We start from the raw sequence: 26,949 nt of genomic DNA on the forward strand, positions 1-26,949 counted from the left end.
TATTTTGCGTTTATTTTTAGTGGTTTTTGGGTGATATGGTTTTGAGCCTCGCTACAATGATCTTGTGTCCATTAATCCCTGTATCCATCATGACGCTCTCTAATACATCTGAATTATTTGTGGTTAAGAACTCAAGAGTGTTTCCGCAACCATTTAGAATTCGTGTGAGCTCATGAACTAATTGTTCAAAGTAATTCTCAGAGAAAGCGTTTAGTAGAATTTCGGAAGATATTTTCTGTCTGCCACCGGCTTTGAACATGTATTTTCACCAACAAATCGAGGGTAAATTGAAGTTTCCACTAATTATAACTCTATGAGTCGCGTACTTATTTGTAATGAGATTCAATTTTCTTTTAACCGTTCAGCTATTATATCATATGAGTCGGGGATCAGTAGAAGGAGCCCATTATTATTTTGGTACGGCTGTTGAGTATAACCTCTAACCATAGTAACTCGCAGGAACTATCTATTTCATCTTCACAACCAGATAAACAACTACCAACAGACACAAAAACACCACCACCTACTTTATTTAATTCATCCTTTCTGAACACGGTTTACGCCTCTGTAAAAATTTTGGCAGAATTTATCTCCGCCTTAGCCAGCTTTCCGTTCCTATAACGATTACAACTTTAGTGCTTTCTATCAGCGCTTGAAGCTCTGGTACTATTCCAACAAAGATACAACAATTTACAACTACAATACCGACTGTTGCTTGGTCGATTCTTTGCGCTTTATCCTTTGAGACTGGAGCCCTTTTTGACCTTTCCCGATACCGTCTAACCTAAAAAACCGCCCAGTGCACGCCACACAGGCCTGTTACCCGTGTAGCTGCTTCTTGTGTGTAGTGGACACCTGTTTAGCGGAAACCGAAACCCCACCACCCTACGGCGCAAGTTGAGGAATCTGCAGCCTAAACGGTCGTAGAACCGTCTGAGCCTCTGATTCAGACCCTCCACTTAGCTCTGTACCAAAGGTCCACAATCAGTCCTGTCGACGATGCTGCAGATGGTGAGCTCAGCCTTCATCTCTCTAGCAAGACCGGCAGTCTTCACCAGCTCAGATAGCCGCTGGAAACCAGAGAGAATCTGTTCTGATCCACAGCGACACACGTCATTAGTGCCGATATGAGCCACCACCTGCAGTTGGCTGCACCCTGTACCCTTCATGGCATCCAGTAGGACCCTTTTCACATCTAGAATGACTCCACCCATACACACGGAGTGCACAGTGGCTTTCTTCCCATCCTTAACTGCCATATCCCTAAGGGGATCCATCACCTGCCAAACATTGGAGCTCCCAATGACAAACAGTCCCACCCTCTGCGCTTGTCCGGACCTCTCAGGAAGACCAGCCACTGCTACAACAGGCGAGGCCACCCTTTCTGGCTCAGAAGTACTTTCAGCAGTGGGCAGTACCTCAAACCTGTTAGGGAGGCATAAGGGTACAGCCTTGTGGCCTACACCAACTTTTGCCTTCCGCCCAGAAATTCGCGACCCTGCTACAGTTCGCCAATCATCGTCAGGCAAGTGTCGACCGGCAGGGACTTCCGAATCCGAGGGAGCAGTGGCATCAGAGATCCCAGGGGATGCTACAGGTTCCAGAGGCGCCAAAGCTCTCACCTAGTGTGTCTCAATGTCACCGCGGCCCAGGGCAACAGCCTGGAGCCTGTCGACCATGGCCAACACAGCTTCCAGCTGTTTACGGACAGTGGCCAATTCTCACTGAATCCGTACACAACAGGCGCAATCTCTGTCAATCCCAAACAATTTTCTCCTCTCTTTTACCTCACAAGCCGTTCAGAACAAACAGATGACTGACGACTACGCGAGTTTACACTATACAGGTACTAAAACGCTATGCTAGAATGATATTTCACTATAAAAATACAGCAACCAGCCACTTTCCTGTATTTTTATAGTGAAATGTCATTATCCACGACCACGGAGCTCAACAGTCCAAATAAAAGGACAAATTGCTATGCTAGAACTCTCAAATACTATAATAAGTTTGCAATTTGTGAATTAAACTATGCAACTACCCAAAAATAAATTAAGAAACTATGATAGAAATAAGTGAGCTAAGAGTATACGACTTGCTGCTGGCTGCTGCTTATCCAACAGCGGCAGGGTGTGTTTCACAATTAATTTCTGCAAGATAAATATACGAAAACATGAATTTAGATACTCAGCTGTAAACAAAGCAACCTCTTTATCGTTCTAGGAACTAACCCATAGGGGGCTACAGAGAGGATGGAAGCTTTTATGGAAATATTTCACAATGCAGTAATTTTGGAAGCTAAATCTATGAAAAGTTGTATCTGACTTCTCAGTCAGAAGTCACAAAAATTCGTGTTTCACTCTTTTTGGAAATTAACCTACAAGGGTGTGAAATAGGACCAGACTGAGTCACTGACCCATCATTGCCCAGCCCAAACCACTAAGGACAGAAAGTTTAAATTTGGGGAGCGTATGGATCTCATATTGTAGGAAGTGGTTGTTCGAAATTCGACTCAAAAGGGGGTGAAACAGTGGATGAAAATATTACAGTTAATAAGAATTTGGACCTCTGGTGTTTCAATGCCGCAGTTCAGACTCAAGTGACTGCTGTTTTTACCACAGCAAATGGTGAGCCACTGTTCGGAAGAAATACTGTGTGTATTGTAAAAAGAAAAACAATCTCATTTCTAGATGCATCACTGGATCCATTAGTACATCCATTATTATTTCGTAATGGGGGCACTGAATGGTATACTAATTAGTTCCATAATACCCCAAATACGTCCACTGTGAGACAGCCTCGAAATAAAGTTACTATGTTGTCTTTCACATCACTCACAAGAACTACTTTAATAGTGAATTGTTGATATGTATGTATATATTGAAGGTAAGAGACTCCGTTTCATGAGGCAAAAAATTTATAATAAGTTATGTGATCACATATAACTAAATCCGAATGATAATAAATAGTGGTAGAAGAGTTATTTTGCCTTTTTTATTTAATGGTTCTCCAAAAAATACCGATCACAACTATTTTGGTGCAATGTCCATTGTTCAAAATTTCGGTAAACTTTCATTATTTGCTAAAATGACTTTCCTTCCTAAATGGTCAGAAATTATTTATATCATTGATCGACATGAATCTGCTAATTTCTTTAAAAAAGTTGTGCAATTATTTAAGGCTAAATTAAAAATTAATTGATGCAATACTAATGAAACATATTTTCTGCAAAGTTCAGACCATCATTTACACAAGCGAATTAAAAATAGATGGTTGTCACATGCCTGTATTTTAATCACTTTATGTGAAATTGATAAAATAGTAGATTGGCGATATTGATAAAGTTATACTTGCAGAAATTCCAGATATTCAAACACACTGTAAACTATTTAAACATATTGCAAAACATATGGTGCATGGACCATATGGTGCACATAATAAAGGTTCTATTTGTATGAGAGGTGGCAAATGCACAAAAAAATTTCCTAAATATTTCTGTGATATCACTTGACAATCAGTTAATGGATATCCACTGCACAGATGGTGTGATAATGGTGTTAGTGTTAATTTTCGAGAGTAATCTCTTGACAATCGTGACATTGTATTATTTAATCCATGTTCACTAGCCAAATTCGATTGCAATGTGAATACTGAAGTTTGCGCTATAGTAAAATTGTTAAATATATTTATAAATATGTGCATAAAGTGTATGATAGTGCAGCTATAGAATTAGGCAGTCCAAGAACTCACAGAAATGAAGAAGTTCAGATTGGTGAAGTGAGCGATTTTGTGAACTGCTGTTATGTCAGAGCAATTGAAGTGGTATAGAGTAATTGTGAATTTCCATTCCATTTTCAGTTGCACCCTGCATTAGGCTTGCAATTTATTTACAACATGCACAAAATGTTTACCTGAGATTCGGACATGAACGGGATGCACTTGAAAATGCGAAAACAGATTATTATAATTCCTTGCATTTAATGAAACTGATTCACCAGCGAATGTTCACTGTTTTACTGACATTCCTATGCACTATGTTCAGTTTGATATAGAAAAAATGGAAGGAAAAAGTACATGGGGGTGATAAAATTATTGCCTGCATGTATGAAGCATGGCAATGGCCTTACTGCAGTGGATACCCCGGTTCCCGTCAGATCACCGCAGTTAAGCACTGTCAGTGGTGGCCAGCACTTGGATGGGTGACCATCTAGGTTGAAATGCGCTGATGCCATTTTTCGGGGGTGCACTCAGCCTTGTGATGACAATTAAGGAGCTACTAGACCGAAATATTAGCGGCTCTGGTCATCGAAAACCATCATAGCCAATTGTGGTTTGTGGATGGCGTGAGTTAATTTTAAATATTTTAATGTATGTAGTATATCCCATAACTTGCATGAAACTGGCATGAATGTTTAAATGAAGCAAAAGGAATTGAAACCACCAAAGCAAACACATCACTTATTTGGTGTAATTTGTGCACTGAAAGTAGCAGCAAATGCTTTAGTACTATGGCTTGAATTTAGAATATTTGTTTGCGAAAATTGCTTAAAGGAGTACAATGAAGAAAGTTCTTACAGCAGAGTACAATTAGAAATTAATGATATTGTGAATGATTACAACTGGAAATATCAATTACTTGAATTTTTTGTACCAACTTTAATACCAGAATTTCCTTATGTAGATATCTGAGATCCGATCCTTAAAAAGCTACAATTCAGTGAACTTTACAAAAGAGCTAACTGTTAGTAGCATTTTATAATTGCATGTGTTATTTGTGGTGTTTAGTTCCATGACACTGGATCAAATGTGTTTTGCCTAGACCTCTTGTAGGTTGTGGTAAAATGATCACACAAATTGAAATTATTCCTAAATTGCATTTCCTGAATCTTCCTTGCACCACAACAGCCTTAAGTAGCATAGCTTCAGCTCTCCTAACTGGAGGTAGAACCTAGTACAATACATTCAAACTATCTAACACAATTTTGGAAAATTCAGTGCCCAATCCAATATCAAACAGTAACTGTGATCAACACATTAATTCATGTTTATTGTAAGGTTTCCATGTGTTGACTTCAAGTATTGAACCTTATAATGCATTATTTAGAGATGTGGTACAGATGCGTGTAAAAAGCATAAAGCTTTAGGAGGTAAAACAATTGTCTTATGTGGTAGGGTTGAGTAGTTTGGGGGAAGAGACCAAACAGATCACTATCATCAGATTAGGGACAGATGGGGAAGGAAGTCGGCTGTGCCATTTCAAAGGAACCATCTCAGCATTTGCATGGAGCGATTTAGGGATATCAAGGGAAACCTAAGTCTGGATGGCCGGATGCGGCATTGAACTGTGTCTTATGTAGTGATTTTCGATAAATTTTTCCAGGTGTTCCACATGGTTCACCTGTAATCAGGGCTATGCTACATGAATTAGAGTTCCTGGACTTTTTGAAACAAACTGATAAGAACCAAATAAGTTATATGACAATATTACTGGTATACCACAGTCATTAGTCCCTGATAAATATAATTTCATTGATGATTGATGATTGCAATCCATCTTAAATACAGTAATTCTACCACAAAAAATTAATACTGTTGTTGTTGTTGTGGTCTTCAGTCCTAAGACTGGTTTGATGCAGCTCTCCATGCTACTCTATCCTGTGCAAGCTGCTTCATCTCCCAGTACCTACTGCAACCTACATACTTCTGAATCTGCTTGGTGTATTCATCTCTTGGCCTCCCTCTACGATTTTTACCCTCCACGCTGCCCTCCAATACTAAATTGGTGATCCCTTGATGCCTCAGACCATGTCCTACCAACCGATCCCTTCTTCTAGTCACGTTGTGCCACAAACTTCTCCCCCTATTCAACACCTCATTAGTTATGTGATCTACCCATCTAAGCTTCAGCATTAAATTAATACTGTCCCATAGTAAATAATGATATACTCAGTGCTATGCTAGGTGAAGCAAAGATTTATCACATCTATGATAAAGATTTCTGATAATGAATACAAAATTAATAACTACTAACCAGTACAGTTTTTGAATTTTCCCTCTTTAAGTGGTTTGCTATGATGCAAATTACAGTTAAAGTTAAGTACATTGCTCTTCTCATTTGAACTAAATACAAAATAATGAGTAATTGAGGGATGAAAAATGCATGCCAAATGTTTATATGTATAATAATGCTATTGACTGACAAGTTTTATTTGGAATCACAGAAAATAAGCAAATTTTGGTCCACGTGTATCTATGGCTGTTCGGGTACTATTTGACCTTTTCAAAGAAGATGATTCTGAATTATTCCTGCATTTGATATTACTGTTAATAAATTACAAGGACAAGCAATCGAAGTAGTTGGGAGTTTATTAAGACAAGCAATTTTTATGTATGGTCCGTTATATACAGCAACAAGTAGAGTCCGATCATTAAATGGTTTGAAATTGTGTATTTGTGAACATAGTGATCATAGATATTTAATGAATGATGAAGGAATATTTACTATAAATCTTGTACTATAAATTTTCAGTTGGTTGTCTTGAGTACATAGGAAATAAATATCCAAATTATCCATTTGTTATAGGTGGAGACTTTAATCTGGCATCCATTGACTGGGATCTACCTTGGTACAAACAAACAAATTAGGAAGTTGCTGAGAAAGCAGAGAATTTTGCACAGTCGTTTTGAATGTAGTCACTGCCCCGCTGACAAACAGAAATTATGCGAAATGAAAGCAGCTGTCTAAAGGTCAATGAGAGATTCTTTTAACGAAAGCAATATTTTATCTGGAAATTCTAAAAATAACCCCAAAAAATTTTGGTCATACGTAAAATCTATGAGCGCTACAAGTAATTCAATACCTTCTCTTGCTGACAGTGCTGGTAGTGTAACTGATGATGATAAACAGAAGGCCGAAATTATAAACCTAGCTTTCAAAAACTCATTTACAGCAGAGGACTGCAGCACCATTCCCCCTTTCAATAATCGAACAAACGTAAGGATGGCTGACATAGTGTTTCGTGTATCTGGGATTGTAAAACAGTTAAGATCCTTAGACGCCAGGAAGGTATCTGGCCCAGACGGTACCCAAGTAAAATTATATGTTGACTATACTACAAGAGTAGCACCATTCTTATCCATCATCTCTCAGAGATAATTGGAACAGAGGAACGTTCCACAGGACTGGAAGAAGGCCCAGGTCATAGCAATCAATAAAAAGGGTAGAAAATCGGATACACATAATTACCGACCAATTTCAGTGACATTGATTTGTTGTAGAATCATGAACATATTTTGCGTTCATACATAATGTACTTTCTAGACTCTGAGAAGCTCATCTGCAGAAACCAGCCCGGTTTTAGGAAACAGCGGTCATACGAGACACAACTGGCCCTCTTTGTGCATGATATACAACAGGCTCTAGATGTCGGCTCTACTTTCGAAAGGCGCTTGAGTCAGTTCCGCACTGTCGCTTGCTCCAAAAAGTGAGCGCTTACGGCCTATCAGATGACATATACGGTTGGATAGATAGTTTTCTAACGGATTGGTAGCAGTATGTCGTCCTGAACGGGTGACCTCAACAGAAATATGTATAACATCAGGTGTGCCCAGGGCAGCGTAATAGGTTCACTGCTTTTTACGATTTACATAAAGGATCTGGTTGATGGTATTGACAGCGGCATTACACTGTTTGCCGATGATGCTTTAGTCTACAGAAAAATAGTGTCACACGAAAGTTGTGAACAAATCAATGAGGATTTGCAGAAAATAAATGCTTGGTGTAATGACTGGCAGTTATCTCTGAATATTAGTAAGTGTAACCTACTGTGTATAACAAGGCGAAAATCCTCATTAATGTACAAAATAAATGTCCAGTCTTTGGAAGCGGTAACATCCATCAAGTATCTGGGAGTGACTATTCGAAATGATCTTAACTGAAATGATCAGATTACACAAGTAAGTGGCAAGGCGAACTCTAGATTGCGGTTCCATGGTAGAATCCTGAACCGATGCAGTATTTCAACAAAGGAAATAGCATACAATACGTTAGTTCGTCCGGTCTTATTGTTCGTCTGTGTGGGACCCTTACCAGCTGTGCCTGATTCAAGAGATTGATAATGTCCAAAGAAGAGCAGCAAGGTTCGTGACTGGTACATTTAGCCATCGCGAGAGCGTTACATATCGCACGAACTTACATCAAAATAACATTCGCCTAGAAACCTGTTCGAAAAACATGCGACACGTGAATATTGCTAGTGGCGCTATTATTTAAACTGTGCTTTAAAACTGCACGACCAGAAGTGAAAGGATACAGGGATCAATCACAAGAGCTGTGGTGCTACAGGTCGTGGAGAGAAGTTAAGAAAAACAGAAAAAAATCTCCATTCTTTCTTTGGATTCCCTCAGTTCCACTGTCACCACTTTTAAGTGTGTGTAACATAGAGAACAGGAAACAGGAGGCTACTAAGTCGAGTGAAGTGAGAGGCAATCACTGCGCACGGTGGTGACAGAAGTACGTGGCCACTCACCAGACACGTCCCGCGATGCAGCAACCAGCGCAGTGGCGGTCGGTCGCGACTCCCGCCTTTTGTCCTCCTTCCTCCTACCTGGCCACGGCTGGGCCGGCCCCCGCCTCCTTCGTCCGCTGCCTGCCCCCTGCTCCAGCCGTCGCCCCCCCCCCCCCCCCACGGCCTCCAGCATCGGGCGTTTGAGCAACACCTCACACCACAGCCGCCAAGGCCACGCTGATGATTACTACAATTGCTCTCCTCCGCATTGTGAACCGGCGGGCTCTGCCGATGCGACTCCGTGGCGGCCACAGACTTGCCCACCACGAACTTATTTTTAGTGCATTTCAGTCCTCTCCTCTGAAATACATACGCCAGGCTGAGGAATACTCATAGAAGAAGTCATGTACATGAAGTTACAGTATCACTTCATAACGTGTAACGCAAACTGCGATATGAATGTAAATGCTCAGAGGTAAGACAGCTAGATACACATTTGTAAATATTGCCAACTCTAAAAAACCCAAGTCGCTAGATTCAATATCAAAAGTCGGTAGAAAGTCGCTAAAACTGATTTCACTAAGGGTGTACTGAAAATTTCGTGCTGTGAATGGTGCAATAAGCCAGTGGGGAGGGGACGGGGTAATAAAATTCTTCTTCTTCTTCTTCTGCTTTTATGGCCTCATTGGACCACTTCAGTCAATCATTTCTGGTCCTCTTCTTTGGTATTTTCCCCTTCCGAGTGGCCCAGTATCTCTTCATTCGTTCCGATGCTTTTCGTCGTTCCTTATCTGTAAATACCCTTTTCATTGTATGTCGTTTGTCAATTTTTGGTTTAAATCTTATTTCTGTGTCCCTCAACTTCTTTAAATTTGGCGTTTTGTTCTGCAAATCATCCAGAGTTATTTCCAGTTCTTCCATATCCTCTCTTATTTCCTTAAGCCATCCTCCTTGTTGTTTCAAATTCCAGAGTTTCTCAATAATTTTCCTTGATAATCTGGTTTCTGGTGTCCTCAGAATGTGACCACAAAAAGAGATCCTTTTCTTTCAAATAGTATCAGTGATGGGCTCCAGTTCTCTGTATACCACTTCATTTGGAACTATCCGCCATTGCCCAGCTTTTTGATATTTCTTATTTATGCATGTCCTAGCAATTCTTCTCTCTACTTTTAAAATTTTGTCAATTCTGTTTTTCTGGGTGACTTTAAAAAGAGTTTCACTTCCGTATGTAACCTCTGGTTGAACCACCGTCTTGTAATGTTTTAATTTTGTTTTAATTGATAGACATTTTTTATTGTACGTAGACCATGTTAGTTTTTGAGCTTTTATCATTTTATTAGTTCTTGCTCGCCATGCAGGTTTCTCGTCCAATTTATGTGTTATAATTTCACCCAGGTATTTAAATTGTTTCACTATTTTAATTTCCCTATTGTTCACTGTGATGTGATCTATTACAAGTGGATCCGTCACCATTATTTCAGTCTTTTCAAATGATATCTGGAGTCCTAATTTTTGTGCTATATTTTGTAAGCTTGTTATTTGTTTCGTGGCTTCCTGAATATTATTAGCTAGTAATGCTAGGTCATCAGCAAATCCCAAGCAATTTAGGTTTATTTTATCTTTCTTAGTTCCAATTTTAATATTCATAGGATTTTCCTTGTACCATTCTCTCATTACATATTCAAAAGCACAATTGAATAGCAATGGTGATAAACAATCTTCCTGTCTCAACCCTGTTTTAATCGTAAATGGTTCAGATATTTCTCCTCTAAATTTTACTTTGGATTTGGTGTTTGTTAAGGTTAACTGTATCATTTTTATTAATTTAGGATGAAGTCCAAAATTCCTTAATATTTTCATCATTGAAGATCTATGGATGCAATCATACGCCTTTTTGAAATCTACAAAGGTTATGACTAGTTGTTTTTGCCTTCTTTTGTAGACATCCATAACTAACTTCAAGGTGATTATCTGTTCTGGGCAGCTTTTCCAGGATCTAAATCCTCCTTGATATTCTCCCAGTTCCAGTTCTAGTTGATCTTTACAGCATTTGTATAGTATTCTTGACATGATCTTATACATGCAGTCCAAAAGGGAAATTCCTCTATAGTTGTCTGGATTTGATTTTTCTCCTTTCTTATGTAATGGATGTATTATAGCAGTAGTCCAATTTTGTGGTAATTTCTCTTCATTCCAGATTTTTACTATGCATTGGTGTAATGCTATCTTTACTGGTTCTGCTGCATATTTCCAAAGTTCAGCAAACGTTTGATCTTCTTCACTTGCTTTGTACTTTTTGAGTTCTTTCAAAGCTCTGTAGACCTCATTAATTGTAGGTGGATTTATATTTTCTGCTGGTGTTTTAATTGGGGTTTCTGTGTTTATCTGAAGAAGTTCTGGGGGATCTTCACAATTTAGTAACTTGTTAAATGTTTCTGCTAGAATTTCTGTATTTTTACAATTGCTATGGGCTAGGTTATTATCTTTATCTTTTAACATTAATGTTGGAGGATCATATCTTTGTAATTGTCTGCCAAATATTTTGTAATAATCTCTTGAGTTTGTTTTTTCACTATTTGTTTCTATCATTAGAAGTATATCTTTTTGGTACTGACGTTTAACTCTCCTTATTATTTTTTGTGTTGTCTTCCTTTGTTTTGTGAGTTCCAAATATGATTTTTCTGTTTTTTCATTTTGATGCCTTAACCAGGCTTGGTGTCCTGCTTCATCACATTCATTGTTCCACCACTGGTGTTTTTTCCTTGGATTTATAGGGGCAACTTGTTCAGCTATTTGTTTCAATTTGGGAATTATTTCTTCCAGATCATCTGTTATTTTTATATCCCTGGTTTGTGCTTCATAATCCTCATTTTGTATCAGTTTATGAGGGTCATAGGTTCTCTTCTTCTTCTGGTGGGATTTTTTCTTTGCTAATAGGGTTAATTTAATTTTAATTTTTATCATGTAATGATCTGATCCGGTATCTGTCCCTCTCAGTACTTTCACATTGTAAATTTCCTTGTGGTAATTCTTATCCATGCAGACATGGTCCAGTTGCCATTCTCCTTTTTCCAGTCTGGATGTTTCCCAGGTTTTAGTTTACTTGGTCTTCTCTTAAAATACGTCGACTTTGAGATCATGTCATGGTTTCTGCAAAATTCCACTAGTCTTATGCCATTTTTGTTTGTTCTTCTTTGTGCTGTCCATTTCCCTATTATGTCTCTATATCTCTTTTCCCTTCCTAACTGGGCATTGAAGTCTCCAATTAAAATTTTGATGTGATTTTTATTAATGTTATTCGTCGTTTGATCTAAGAGCTCCCAAAATTTTTCTACCTCTTCTCTGTGTTCTTTTTTATTATTTTTATCATTTGTCGGGGCATGGGCATTTATTATTGTGTACATTTTATTTGCAGCTCTTAGAGTTAATGTTGAGAGCCTGGGAGATTGTGCTTTAAATTCTATTATGGACTCTATTATTTTCAGACTCACCACGAATCCTGTTCCAAATTGTGGACACTGTTTCATGACTCTTTTCCCTGGTATTCCCTTATAAATCCTATATCCTTGTGATTCTATTGGCTCCTGATCAGTATTTCTCATTTCTTGAAGTCCGGTTATGAGAATCCCCTTGCGATCCATTTCATCCATCAGAATTTTGAGTTTGCCTGGTTGTATGAGGGAATTTATATTGTGTGTCGCAATGTAGTTTATTTGTCCTGTCTTGAGTTTTGGTCGTCTGTCCGTTTTGGGTATTTTCAGATGCTCCGACTCATCCAAGTTATCTTTCAGGTGACTGCCCACCGTATCCGAGTGCAGTCTTCCTTGGTTATTGCCAAGCGGTGGATTATTCCTTGAAAGATTTCCTTCCATGTTTGACTTTCAAAGGTAGGGGTAATAAAATATTAATAAAAATTCTCACATGTAATTGCTATATTGTCTTAATTAAATGACGCATCACTTGCAACAACATAAAATATGCTAACGTTTAAATAAACATGTTATCATAATTGACGCAACACATAAATTGTTGCTTCAATCACAGTAGTCAAATATACTAGAAATATAAAACTATAGTTGTAACAAAGAAAGCAAGAACTCAAATTAGGTTACAAAATATATACATACCGGTATGTGAGCTATTTATCGTCGTCACTCAGAAGATCGAATAACTCTTCTGTTTCATGCTCTGGCAGAACTGTAGTTGATGTAGAGGGTTGACTATCGCTCAAAAGATGATGATGCAGTTCGACTGGTATTGTCGCGAAAGAGTAACTTTTGTTCGTTCCAATAAGCTCCAATACGTCTGACGGTATTTAAAAAAATGCACAATATTTATTTTGTTTCTTCAGCTGGTCTCTCTGTATGATCAAAACATTAATTGTCTTTAACGATAATGTGTTATGTTGTTTAGTTTTTATAGTGTTCATAGAACTGAATGTTCTTTCCTCTTCTGCATTTGAATGTGGTAGGCATAGAGCAGTAATTGCTAGCTGTGAAATCAAAGAAAAAGGGTTCTCCCCTACGGCATTTTTACACTGCAAAACCTCACTCCAAAATCGAACAGTGTTAGTAGTGTTATTCCACGTAATGAAGTTGATATTATGCCATTCTTGCAGCATACCGTCTATGAAATCGCCACTGAAACCCAATTCTTTGGCTACATCCGTTACAGCATTATTTTCATTCACTTTTAGTGTTTCATCAACATTCAGCATTGACTTTTTTTCAGGATCGTAACGTTACTTGGCAGTCTTTGTTGAATTTCTTTTATGAGTTTCAGACTAAACTGAATGCATCTCTTCTTCAACTAAATTTTATTTTCTTCAGACAAACTTGACTCAGACAATTTCTGTTCAAACATAAAGCCAAGGTTCGCATTTGTGTACATAAATTCGCTTAGAACTGGTGTTGTCAACAAATCAACAGTTGGAAAAACTATGTTTTGTCCTACTGACTGCATGAGAAATAAGTGTATTTAGTAATTTAGTTGGGTCATTGTATTCTCCTTCAAAAGCTTTTATTGCTATTTGTACGTCTTTTAAAGCATGTTTAAGGTAAAACATGTAAAGCTGATTTGAGTCGTCATGACACATCTTGTACAAAAGATAGGCAGTGTAACAATTGTCTTGAACCATGGCAAGCGAAAAATGTAGCTTTAGTTCTTCCCACTGCTCCAGAATTCTTCGTATTGCTGGTTCAATTGAAAGCCAACGTGTTGCACAGACCGTCCAAATTTTTTGTGACTGTTTTCCACAATTTATTGTCTCATAAACCTTTTTATACTCCTCTTGTCTTTTGGGTGAAATGGAGAACCAATTGCAGATTTCCCGTACAAGAAACGCTATGTTTCTAGGTATGGTATTCACTAAGGCGTGCGAAACTGCAAGCTGAAGAGAGTGACAAATGCAACGGATCAATACCAAATGCTTCAAACCATATTCTCTCTTGAGTTGTTAGAAAAGCGCATTGTTTATTCCAACCATTGCAGAAGCTTTATCTGTGCCAATTCCTACCATATTAGCGATTGGAAGTTTGAGATCTTTCATAGAATTCACAAGAACAGCATCCCGATTTCTTGCATCTGCAGTTTCTACTACAGCGAGTTTGAGAAATGCTGATCTAATGGTTTGGTTGTTTACACTATACTACCGTATAATGATACCTAGCATTTTAGATATTGATACATCTGTGGATTCATCTATTAGTACACTGTATTTTTGGTTACCTAGATCTTCAACCAATGATTGTGTAAAATATGGAGCCAAAACTTCAGTTATAATGTTAGTGCACTTTGTACAATGTAATTGCATGTTTTTAGCGCCCTCATCACCGGAAAACACCTTCTTGCACAGTATTCCTAAATGATCTACAGCTAAAATAGAACAATGTTCAGCAATAAATAAAGGGCGCCTTCCACTCTGCTTGCTGTTCTAACTGTAGTTTTCGGAACAACTTTCACAGGTAAGGTGGTTTGCGTTTTTTTTTAAATCAATTTTTGGTTTATGCTTAATAGTTTTCGAATGCTTTCTAATGTAACACAATTTAGCATAAAACTCTGTTGCACATACCTGACACCTTGCCTTGGATAAGTCTCCAACGAATTCAGGTTCTGCTTCCCACGCATACCGATATTTTTGAGCGTACTGCTTCTTCTTCTTCTGCGGTAAATCCATTATGTAATCCATCACAACATAACTTTCACCAATTTATAATCACTGAAAATATAATAAAACTCAGGCGAACTAGAGGTCATGAAACAATCTACTCACGCAGTAACTCAATATCAGTCCTGTTGTACATTGTTTAAAATGTAATAATGTCTGACATACCGCCACCGAATTGTTAATGAGTTGCCATTCTGCATGTGGTAATAATTTGACTGCGAGTTAACATTTCGAAATACTAGAGGTTGCCGGACATAAATGAATTTTATTATACTTAATATAACATTGGCAACACTGTAGGAACAATATCAGTCCTGTTGTACATTGTTTAAAATGTAATAATGTCTGACATACCGCCACCGAATTGTTATTGAGTTGCCATTCTGCATGTGGTAATAATTTGACTGCGAGTTAACATTTCGAAATACTAGAGGTTGCTGGACATAAATGAATTTTATTATACTTAATATAACATTGGCAACGCTGTAGGAACAATATCAGTCCTGTTGTACATTGTTTAAAATGTAATAATGTCTGACATACCACCACCGAATTGTTATTGAGTTGCCATTCTGCATGTGGTAATAATTTGACTGCGAGTTAACATTTCGAAATACTAGAGGTTGCTGGACATAAATGAATTTTATTATACTTAATATAACATTGGCAACACTGTAGGAACCTATTTCACAGAACAACATTTTTCTGCGCTAGTTATAAATAACCAGTATTATCGCTTTCACCTGCGAGAGCGCAGATTGTAAATAAAATCGTTGGCGTTCTGTGACTTTTAACAAATTTGTGGACTGCGTGACTTAACTAACAATTTTTGTTTCCTGATAGTGGGCTTGACAACGAAGGACGTATTTTCAAATCAGGTGTACCTCTACTGTTAGAAAAAGAAACGACAGCCACCATTGATGCGAGATATCAGAAAATATTAATTTTTGTCAATATACGCTCTTGTAAGAAGCTGAATATATATTGTAATAGTTGAGCACTGAGAAGAACATTCCTACACTACTGGCCATTAAAACTGTTACACCATGAAGAGGACGTGCTACAGACGCGACATATAACCAACAGGAAGAAGATGCTGTGATATGCAAGTGATTAGCTTTTCAGACCATTCACACAAGGTTGGCGCCGGTGGCGACACCTACAACGTGCTGACATGAGGAAAGTTTCCAACCGATTCCTCATACACAAAAAGCAGTTGACCGGCGTTGCCTGGTGAAAGGTTGTTGTGATACCTCGTGTAAGGAGGAGCAATGCGTACCATCACGTTTCCGACTTTGATAAAGGTCGGATTGTAGCCTATCGCAACTGTGGTTTATCGTATCGCGACATTTCTGCTCGCGTTCGTCGAGATCCAATGACTGTTCGCAGAATATGGAACAGGTGGGTTCAGGAGGATAATACGGAACGCTGTGCTGGATCTCAACAGCCTCGTATCGCTAGCAGTCGAGATGACAGACATGTTATCCACACTGGTGTAACGGATCGAGCCGCCACGTCTCGATCCCTGAGTCGATGGGGACGTTTGCAAGACAACAACCATCTGCACGAACAGTTCGACGACGATTGCAGCAGCACGGACTATCAGCTCGGAGATCGTGGCTGCGGTTACCCTTGACGCTGCATCACAGGCAGGAGCGCCTGCGATGGTGTACTCAACGACGAACCTGGGTGCACGAATAGCAAAACGTTAATTTTTCGGATGAATCCAGGTTCTGTTTACAGCATGATGATGATCACATCCGTGTTTGGCGACATCGCGGTGAACGCACATTGGAATCGTGTATTCGTCATCGCCATACTGGCGTATCACCTGGCGTGATGGTATGGGGTGCCATTGGTTACACGTCTCGGTCACCTCTTGTTCGCATTGACAGCACTTTGAACAGTGGACGCTACATTTGAGATGTATTACGACCTGTGGCTCTACCCTTCACTCGATCCCTGCGAAACCCTACATTTCAGCAGGATAATGCACGACCACATGTTGCAGGTCCTGTACGGGCCTTCCTGGATACAGAAAATGTTCGACTGCTGCCCTGGCCAGCACATTCTCCAGATCTCTCACCAATTGAAAACGTCTTGTCAATGGTTGCCGAGTAACTGACTCGTAACAATACGCCAGTCACTAGTCTTGATGAACTGTGGTATTGTGTTGAAGCTGCATCGGCAGCTCTACACGCTATCCAAGCACTGTTTGACTCAATGCCCAGGCGTATCGAGGCCGTTATTACGGCCAGATGTGGTTGTTCTGGGTACTGATTTCTCAGGATGTATGCACCCAAATTCCGTGAAAATGTAATCACATGTCAGTTCTAGTATAATATATTTTTCCAGTGATACCCGTTTATCATCTGCATTTCTTCTTGGTGTAGCAATTTTAATGGCCAGTAGTGTATTAAATAATAATTAGTATCTTAAAACATAAATTTTTTCTCTTTTCCGAACCGAATACTATGCTCTCTTCCCTCATAGTAATTACGATACAAAGTGCATGCAAGCAGAAGACTTAGGATTTTCAGTGCTTGGTACTACTGTGCGATTCCTGTTTAATAACACGATCTTTTGGAATGAACAAATTCTCTATAATGAAAAGCGAAATTTCGTGGAACTTGCCCTAACGAGACAGACTGTCACAGTTGTTCATAATCGTATCCGTCTAACTTGCTCTTCAATAACAGCGTCAAGAAATTTTCAGACCTATATCACGACGCAGATCTTGACAAACTGTTTCTTACGCTAGCTGTTAGGAAGAACTTTAACCTTGAATTTACTTGATTGCACTCTTTTCCAGCCAAGAAGACAGCAATTAAGATCCACAGCACTAAACATATTATTTTTCTTGAAAAAACCAGTTTCACTTTTCATATTCAAAAGTAACACCGAAGGACAGATTTAATTGAATCATTTAATATTAGGAAGGAAAGATGACCTGGTAAGAGTAGGGAATAGCGAGTGCAATCAATTTCGCAACGAAAAGTTTCGGGGCTGCCTGACTGTCTGTTCTTTTTGCTCATTTTTCTAGTGGCCCAGGGAGGGTCATTATAATGTCGACACTGTCTCTTCCCGTGTCTGTGGCTTCTGTTCCGTGGAACATACAGACAACAACGTCCTTCACATTAGCCATATGCAGGGTGGCAATCATTGCACTGTGTGAGATAAAATCTTCATAACTTCTGAACGGTTTGTGTTAGGACGTTGAATATGCACGGTTAGTCGCAGGGCATGATGGGAATTAGTATGCGCATTTTGGTTTCGTTTAGCGACGAAGCCCACTTTCATTTGGAAGAGTTCGTCAATATGCAAAATTGACGCATTTGAGGGATTGAGAATCCGCGTTTCGCGATAGAGAAGTCCCTTCACCCTAAACGGGTGGCTGTGTGGTGTGCAATGTCCAGTCACGGAATGATAGAGGCGATACTGCTTGCTGGTATCGTTAGTATCGAACGGTAGTGAAGGTTCTGGAAGATGATTCCATCGCCATTGTTCAAAGTGACCCTAATTTCGACAAGACGTGGTTCGTGTAAGACGCATCTCGGCGTCATGGAAGCAGGAGCGTGATGTCCTGGAGGAGCACTTTGGGGACCGCGTTTTGGTTCTGGGGTACCCGGAGACCACTGGCATGGTCATCGACTGACCGCCATATTCTCCGGGTGTGAACACATGCATCTCCCTTTCGTGTGGCTACATTAACCTTCCGTCGGGCGGGCCGTTAAAATTGATACACGTCGATAGTTTCTGTAAATTATTTGGCAGCATTTGGCAGCACCGGCACCTTCTCGCTAGTGGCTTCCCTTCCCCAGACGTTATCCGTTGTTGTACGCTTCAGTATCAACGTGACTGCTGTGTTGTCGAGATATTTGCTCATTGCTTAGTTTGATACACCACGCCCATTCCCATTACATTTCAACAGGTAGTTTCTTTGATTATCAACCTAACTAGGTAAGTAGTAGAAAGCTAATTGAGAATGTAAAATGCACTTATATTCTTTTTGGAGCGTTTTGTCGTATTTTAAGTTGTCTGATAATCACGTTTCAAGTTGATAACACGCTCCCGATTGCGTTTTTTATAGAACGTTATGATTTTAGGTGGGATATGTTTCGTGATTTCAGGCTACAGTAAGACATATAAACTCCTGGACCTAAATCATGTTGCACAAATCCAATAGATGCTATTCGAAGAGGATATTAACGAATTTCAAGAGGATTTTGAAGTGGACACAGATGGTGATGACGTAATAGAAGTCTGGCTGGAAGATTCAGGAACAGGAGAAGACGACAGTGAAGAAGATGAGGAAGTACTTGAGGAAAACGGCCATTACTATATTGGAAGGGACAAAGAGACAAAATGGAATGAAGCTCCACCATCGCAGGGCTCTCAATATTATTCGGAAATTACTGGACATATAGGAGTAGCAAATGCAGCGAGAACACCTTTGGAATTCTCGAATTGCCTTATAGATGACAAAATTTTGTCTTTTATATTTTTGTGTACAAATCAGTATATTGGGAGCGTCAAAGCTTCATTCCAGCGTGAAAGAGACGTAAAAAAATAGACATAATTGAATTGAAAGCCTTCATCGGTCACTTCTTTCTAGCTGGAGTAAACAAAAGCAACAGAGAAAGCTTAGAGGATCTGTGGAGAAGTAATGGGGATGTCACTGAGAAATTTTCCCTCGTAATGAACATAAAACATTTCAAATTCTTTATGCGGTGTCTTAGATTTGACAATCGTGCAACTCTCGATGAAGGGAGACGATTAGACAAGATAGCAACGATTTGGGAAATATTTTCTATATTTGTATCGAACTGACAGTAATCCTATCGGAGAAAATGTTACAGTACATGAGAAACTGGAAGGATTCTGTGATATCTAGCAAAACAAATAAATATGGGAATAAGATATATGATTTTGTGGATTCCCAAGTATTTTACCTGTATGATTTGGAAATATACTCTGGGTTACGACCATAAGGATTATATCACGTAAGCAATAAACATTCCGATGATGTTCTGCGACTATGTGAACCTATTGATCAGTCAGGTCGAAATGTGACCTCAGAAAACTGACTTACTAGTATTTGCTTGACAGAAGAGTTATGGAGGAAAACTGTTTCTTTTGTTGGAACTATGAAGGAAAACAAGCGTGAGATTCCTCCGGAGTTTGCTACTAGTAAACAAACGGTTGCCAACAGTTCACTTTTTGGCTTCCAGAATGGATGTACTCTAGTTTCCTACGTTCCTAGAAAGGGGAAATATCTGATCCTAGGATCAAGTTTGCATGACGATAAATCAGTAAGTGCTGACACTGGAGATAAACTAAAGGCATCGATTGTAACATTTATTAATGGCGCCAAAGGTGGAGTTGACACTACGGATAAGCTGACCACTTCGTACAATGTTGCAAGAAACATGCGCCGTTGGCCGATGGTTATATTTTTTTCAGTGATCAATGTGAATGGAATCAATGCAAAAGTAATCTACTATGGCAGCAATGAGAATTGTATCATAAGAAAAGGATTCCTGAAACAACAGTCTCATGCATTAGTTCTACCTCACTTGGCTCGAAGAAGTCTGGACATCACAGGGATCTGCAACTGAGGCTACAACAATATAGGTCAACGTGTGAAGGTGAAGCAGAAGATGGAAGCAGAAAAGGAGAAAAAAACAACTGCAAGCAAGAGGAAAAGGTGTGATTCCTGCGCAGTGAAGAAAACATGACAAAATAGCGTTGCAAAATGTGTCAAAAGCCAATCTGCTTGATGCACATTGAACCTTTTCGTTCTCACTGGTAAAATTCCTCTTGTGTTACCGCAGCCCAAAAGTTACGATGACTGAATAAGTAATGTTACCATTCTCATTGTCCTATAACGTCATCTTTGCCTTTCTGTAGAGATATTTGTCATTTATAATGAGTTTAACTAGTGAATTGTAATAAAGAAGCATGTGAAAAGAAGGCAATGTTATCATTCGGTGCAACAATCCAAAACTGACGAAAAGAAATCTTAATTAATAATACTTAAATTGCTGTTATGCTATTATGTCTTCTTTGTCTTTCTTTGAAGATTTTTTAATTTATTGTGTGTTTTGTTAGGGAAATTCAATAATTAACCACGTGAATAAGCGATATAGTCAATTTGATACACGGCGCCGATCTCGTTGCGTAAAACACCGCACCCTACTGAAGGACTAAAGCCAAGGTGTACACCAATAACCCCAAAACCATTGCTGAGCTGAACAGAGCCATACAGTAGGTGATCGACAGCATCGATGTTCCAACACTTCAGCGGGTCTTGCAGAATTTAGCTATTTGTCTGCGCCACATCATCGCAAATTATCGCAGCATAAAGAGCATGTTATAAGGTAAATTCGAATATCTATGGTGACGTTTAAATGTTGAATATACTTAGTGCACACCGTTGTTTCTAACTAATATACGATTTTTTCCTATTGTTCAATAATTGTCAACCGGTAACTCACTATTACACGAGACATGACAAAAGTCGTGGGCTGGGGATAGGACTATGTACAGATGGCAGTACTTTTACGTACACAAGGTATAAAACGGCAGTGCATTTGCGGAGCAGTAATTTGTACTCTGGTAATTCATACGAAAAACTTTCCGACGAGGTTATAGTCGGAGAACGGGAGTCACAGACTTTGAATTAGGAATGGAAGTTGGAGACAGGCGCACGGGACATTCCATTTCTGAAGTCGTTAGGGAATCCAATATTCCAAAGTCCACCCATCTCAAGAGTCTGCTGAGAATACCACAGTTCAGACATTCCCTTTCACCACTGGCAAGGCAGTAGCCGACGGCCGTCACTTAACGACCAAGATCATCAGTATTGGAGAAGAGTTGTCAGTGCCACCAGACAAGCAACACTTCACGAAATAGCCGCATAAATCGATGTGGGGCGTACAACGAACGTTTCCACTAGGACAGTGGGGTGAAGTCTGTAGTTAATGGGCTATGGTATCAGACGACGGACGTGAGTGCCTTTGGTAACAGTATGACATCGCCTACAGCGCCTCTCCTCGGCTCGTGATCCTAGATGACTGAAAAACCGTGGTCTGGTCGGATGAATTCCGGATTCAGCTGATAAGAGCTGATGGTAGTGTTTGTGTGTGGTGCAGACCCCACGAAGCTATGGACACAAATTGTCAACAAGGCGCTGTGCAAGTTGGTGGTGGCTCCATTAGCATGTGATCTATGTTTACACGGAACGGACTGGGTTCTCTAGTCCAACTGAACCGATCATCGTTATGTTCAGCTATCTGAAGGCCTTTCTAGGGGTAGCTCCTTTGATCAGTAATCAAAACGTGTTCGATCTCGGGTTCTAAACACTTCACTACTGAAATTTTGATTAATAATCAGCATTGGCGGCCAAAATCTTCTGGGATCGGAAGTAACCCTCATTCTGCCAATGACCTTGTCAAAGAGGGCGGAGCAGCAGACAGAGGTTCAGGGCACCTTCTTGTTCTTGGGGTGGGAAACTGCTCCTCCGGGCAGAAAAATCAGGAATTACCAATGGCATGAGGATACAGAAGACAATGGAAACCACTCCATTAAAGACATATAATGTGTATCCACAATACGTGTTGCTTATAACTGAGAAAGTGTCATGGTGATCTCTTTATCGGTAAACGATTCCGGAATAGTTCCTCATTCGGATCTCCAAGAGGCGACTGCCAAAGACGAGGTGACCATGAGAAAAAGATTCAGTAACCAACGACAGGATAATGTTCTACGAGTTGGACCGTGGAATCTCAGAAGCTTGAACGTGGTACAGAACCTATAAACTTTGAAAAGGGAAATATAAACGCTCAGTCTAGATAAAGTAGGGCTCGATGAAGCGAAATAAAAAGGCGATAAGGATTTCTGGTAAGGTGAGTATAGGATAATATCAACAGTAGCAGAAAATGGTAGAATGGGACTAGGATTCGTCATAAATAGGAATGTAGGACAGAGAGTGTGCCAATGTAAACAGTTCAGAGATACGGTTGTTTTCATCAGAATGGACAGTAAACGAACACCAACAACGATAATTCAGGTATACGTGCCAACGTCGTGAGCCGAAGATGAAGAGATAGAGAAAGTATGAGTATATTGAAAGGGTAATATGGTATGTAAGGGGAGATGAAAATCTAATAGTCATAAGGGACTGGAATGCAGTTGTAGGGGAAGGAATAGAAGAAAATACTATAGGAGAATATGGGCTTGGGACAAGGAATGAGACAGGAGAAAGACTAATTCAGGTCTGTCATAAATTTCAGCTAGTAACAGCGAATACTCTCTTCAAGAATCACAAGAGGTGGAAGTATAATTGGAAAAGGTCGGGTGATACGGGAGGATTTCCGTTAGATTACATCATGGTCAGACAGAGATGCCGAAATCAGATTCTGGATTGTAAGGCGTATCCAGGAATAGACATAGACTCAGATCAAAATGTAGTAGTGATGAAGAGTAGGCTGAAGTTTAAGAGATTAGTCTGGAAGAATCAGTACGCAAAGAAGTGCAATACAGAAGTACTAAGAAATAATGGGATCTGCTCGATGATCTCTAAGGCTACACAGAGAGCAATAAGGAGTAGATCAGTAGGCACTACAGCTGAAGAAGAAAGGGCATCTCTAAAAATGGCAATCTCGGAACTTCAGAAGAAAAACATTGGTACACAGAAAGTAACTCGAAGAAACCATGGGTGACGGAAGAAATGCTTCAGTTGATCGATGAATGATGGAACTACAAAAATGTTCAGAGAAATTCAGGAGTACAGAAATACAAGTCGCTAAGAAATCAAATAAATATGAAATCCAAGGAAGCTAAGACGAAATAGCTGCATGAACAACGTGCAGAACTCGATAAAGAAACTATTATCGGAAGAACTGACTCAACATATGGGAAAATGAAAGTAACCTTCAATGAAACTAAAAGCATGGGAGGTAACATTATGAGTGTGGAGGGAATTTAACTGTTAAATGCGGGCGAGAAAGCGTATAGGTGGCAAGAGTACAGTGAAGGCCTCTACAAGGGGAAAGATTTGACTGATGTGACAGAAGAAGTAACACGAGTCCATTTAGAAGAGATAGGGGATCCAGTATCAGAATTAGAAGAGAGCTTTCGAGGACCTCAGATCAAATAAGGCAGAAGGGACAGATAATATTCCCTCAGTATTTCTAAAATAGTTGGGGGACGTGGCAACAAAACGACTATTCACGTTGTGTGTAAAATGTATGAGTATGGTGACAAACCATCTGACATGCGGAAAAATATCATCCACACAATTCCGAAGAATGCAAGAGATAACAAGTACGAGAATCATCGCACAGTCAGCATGGACCTCATGCCTTCAAGTTGCTGACAAGAATAATATATAGAAGAATGGAAAAGAAAATTGAAGATGTGTTAGACGATGGAAGCTAGATTAAAGAAAAATCAGGACACGTTCATAGGATCTGTCGTCCTAGAAAAAGTGTTCGACAATGTAAAATGGTGCAAAATGTCCGATATTCCGAAGAAAATAGGGCAAGCTGTAGGGAGAGACGGGTAATACACAACATGCCATAGAGCCAAGAGGGAATAATAAGAGTGGACGACTGAGAACGAAGTGCTCGTATTTAAATGGGTTTAAGACAGGGGTATAGTCTTTCGCCCCCACATATCAATCTCTACACCTAAGAAGCTATGATGGAAATATAAGACCGGTTCAGGAGTGGAATTAAAATTCAAGGTGAATGGATATCAGTGATACGGCTCGCTGATGACATTGCTATCCTGAGTGAAAGTGAGGAAGAATTAGATGATCTGCTGAATGGAATGAACAATTAGTACAGAATATGGATTGAGAGTAAATAGAAGAAAGACGGAGGTAATGAGAAGTAGCAAGAAATGAGAACAGCGAGAAAGAAATTCTGCTAGTATCAAACATAAGTCTTAATTTGAGGAAGAAATTTCTGAGAATGTGCGTTTAGAGCACAGAGTTGTATGGAAGTGAAACATGGACTATGGAAAAACCGGAACGCAAGAGAATCGAAGCATTTGAAATGTGGTACTACAGGCGAACGTTGAAAATTAGGTGGATTGGTAAGATAAGGAATGAGGAGGTTCTGCGCAGAATTGGAGAGGAAACGAATATGTGGAAAACGGGCAGGGTGATAGGACATTTGTTAATACACCAGGAAGCTAGTGGGAGCTGTAGAGGGCAAAAGCCAGTGGAATTCGTGGCTGGCCTCATCAAAACACGCAGAAGACTGATGACTCAAAAAAGAAATCTGAAGACTACTTGCAGCCATCCATGGCTTCTCTGTCCCCGAACAACAATGGAATTTTTGTGGGCGACAATGCGTCATGTCACTGGGGGGGAATAACATTGTGCACAATTCAAGCGAATTATTTGGCCTTCCATATCTCCCGGTATGAATGCTACAAAACATTTATGTCCTGTATTGCGGATGTCAATTGGGGCACAAAATCCTACACTGGAAACACTTTTGGGACTATGGATTGCTATAGAGACAGCATGGCTTAATATTGCTGCAGGAGACGTCCAATGATTTGTTGGGCCTATACCACATCGAGTAGCCGCACTATGCCGGAAAAGAAGGTATGTCATGACTATCGTCTCTTGAGTGTATATTTGTATACATACAAAACTGAAGGACTCCTAATTGCTACATTTCACACGCTGTCCTAAATTATCCCCGAGGTTATGGGACTAAGATCTGTCGATTTAGCGGGCCACTCGATGTAGAATTGGATATCCGAGTGTGCATCATACAAGGAACGTTCCACGCAGCTCTGCGAACACGGCTGTCATCTTGGAAGACAGTGTGTCCACAACATTCTCATGACGAATATTCAAAAGAATGAGAAATTCCTGGGCAACTTCTTGGTTCATGTCAGCATTAACCCGAATGAAAAGGTTATAGTAATAGTACGAAAAAACACCACCGACATATCGCAGAAACACCTCGAGCCGCTGCCACTTGCCCCATACTTGACGAGTTGGGCGCGTCACTGCGCTATCGCTGCACTTGGCGCCGCGCATTCGCTTGATGAGAGGCGAAACCGTGACACGGGGGACCACACTAAACGCCTCCAGCCTGTTACTCTCCACTTTCTGTGTGGTTTGGCGGACTGGAGACCAGCAGGTTTAGCTCTTCCTGTGAGAAATGTCCTTTCACGAGACACCCGAAATATTCTCTCGGAAACTTACTGCTCAGTATTCTCTGACAGGAGAAATTCCTGTTTGGTTTGAAACTGACTGTCATTGGTTCTCGTCTTCGATCCCTGCAGTGAGAATCGTTTAAAAATCACTGGTCTTACGTCACCTTATGTGCTTGCCGGTGGTATACAACGGTGGTTTGAAAAGTTCTCGGAACGGAATAGAAAAAAAGCACTCACATCAGTGAAACTTGTTTTATTTTTCAATGTACTCTCCTTGTAGATTAAAGCACTTGGTCCATAGGTATTAGAGTGCCTTGATCCCATCCCGAAAATGAGTTTCCTCCAGGGCTGCAAAATACTCGTAGTTGTTCACTCCGACTATCAATTCTACATTTAAAGTGAATCTTCGTACACCAAGAAAAATTTTGTTTTGGGAAGAGATGTAAGTCTGTCGGAGCCATATCAGGTGAATAAGGTTGGTGTGGCAACAATTCGTTCTTTAGTTCGTGTAATTTGGCCATGGCGACATATATGTGTCCAGGCGGGCGTTGCCTTCATGGAAGATGACTTTCTTCCTTGCTAAACTTGGCCTTTCTTCGCGTATCTTTTGTTGCAGTTTGCCCAGGAGGTTAGCATAGTATTCTCCATTAATTGTTTCATCAGTGGGAAGATAATCTACAAACGGAATCCCATTTGCATCCCACAACACTGATGCCATGACATTTCCCGCCGAAGGAATTGTCTTTGCTTCCTTTCGTGCAGAGAATCAACATGTTTCCACTGCTTTCACTGTTGTTTGGTCTCTAGGGTATAGCAGTGCACCCAAATTTCATCTGTGGTCTCAGCCCGAAGCTAAAAATCTTGTTCGTTTCTCGTAAAACTGGCCAAAATTTGTTCCGATATGCCCATTCTCATGCGTGTTTGATCCAGCGTCAAGAGTCGCGGCACCCATCTTGCAGATAATTTTTCGTTTCTAACTCTTCTGTTAAAATGTGATATAACATTTCAGATGACATATGGCAATATTTTCAATCGGCGATCCCCCGTGACCATTTTGTGCAATTTTGCAATGATTTGTGAAGTAGTGATATG

The 26,949-nt window shown here is 39.8% G+C and overlaps 1 protein-coding gene across 1 annotated transcript in view; it reads right to left on the reverse strand.

Annotated features, from left to right (window-relative positions):
• LOC124553322 (ankyrin repeat, PH and SEC7 domain containing protein secG-like) overlaps nt 1-8,602 on the reverse strand; it is a 66,861-nt gene extending 58,259 nt beyond the window's left edge. The window contains exon 1 of the mRNA XM_047127200.1: nt 8,529-8,602. The gene's annotated coding sequence lies outside the window, so the exon portion shown is untranslated. The remainder of the gene's footprint in view (nt 1-8,528) is intronic.
• Nucleotides 8,603-26,949: the final 18,347 nt, after the last annotated feature.

This window comes from Schistocerca americana, chromosome 11 (assembly GCF_021461395.2).
Source record: "Schistocerca americana isolate TAMUIC-IGC-003095 chromosome 11, iqSchAmer2.1, whole genome shotgun sequence".
NCBI classification, from domain to species: domain Eukaryota; kingdom Metazoa; phylum Arthropoda; class Insecta; order Orthoptera; family Acrididae; genus Schistocerca; species Schistocerca americana.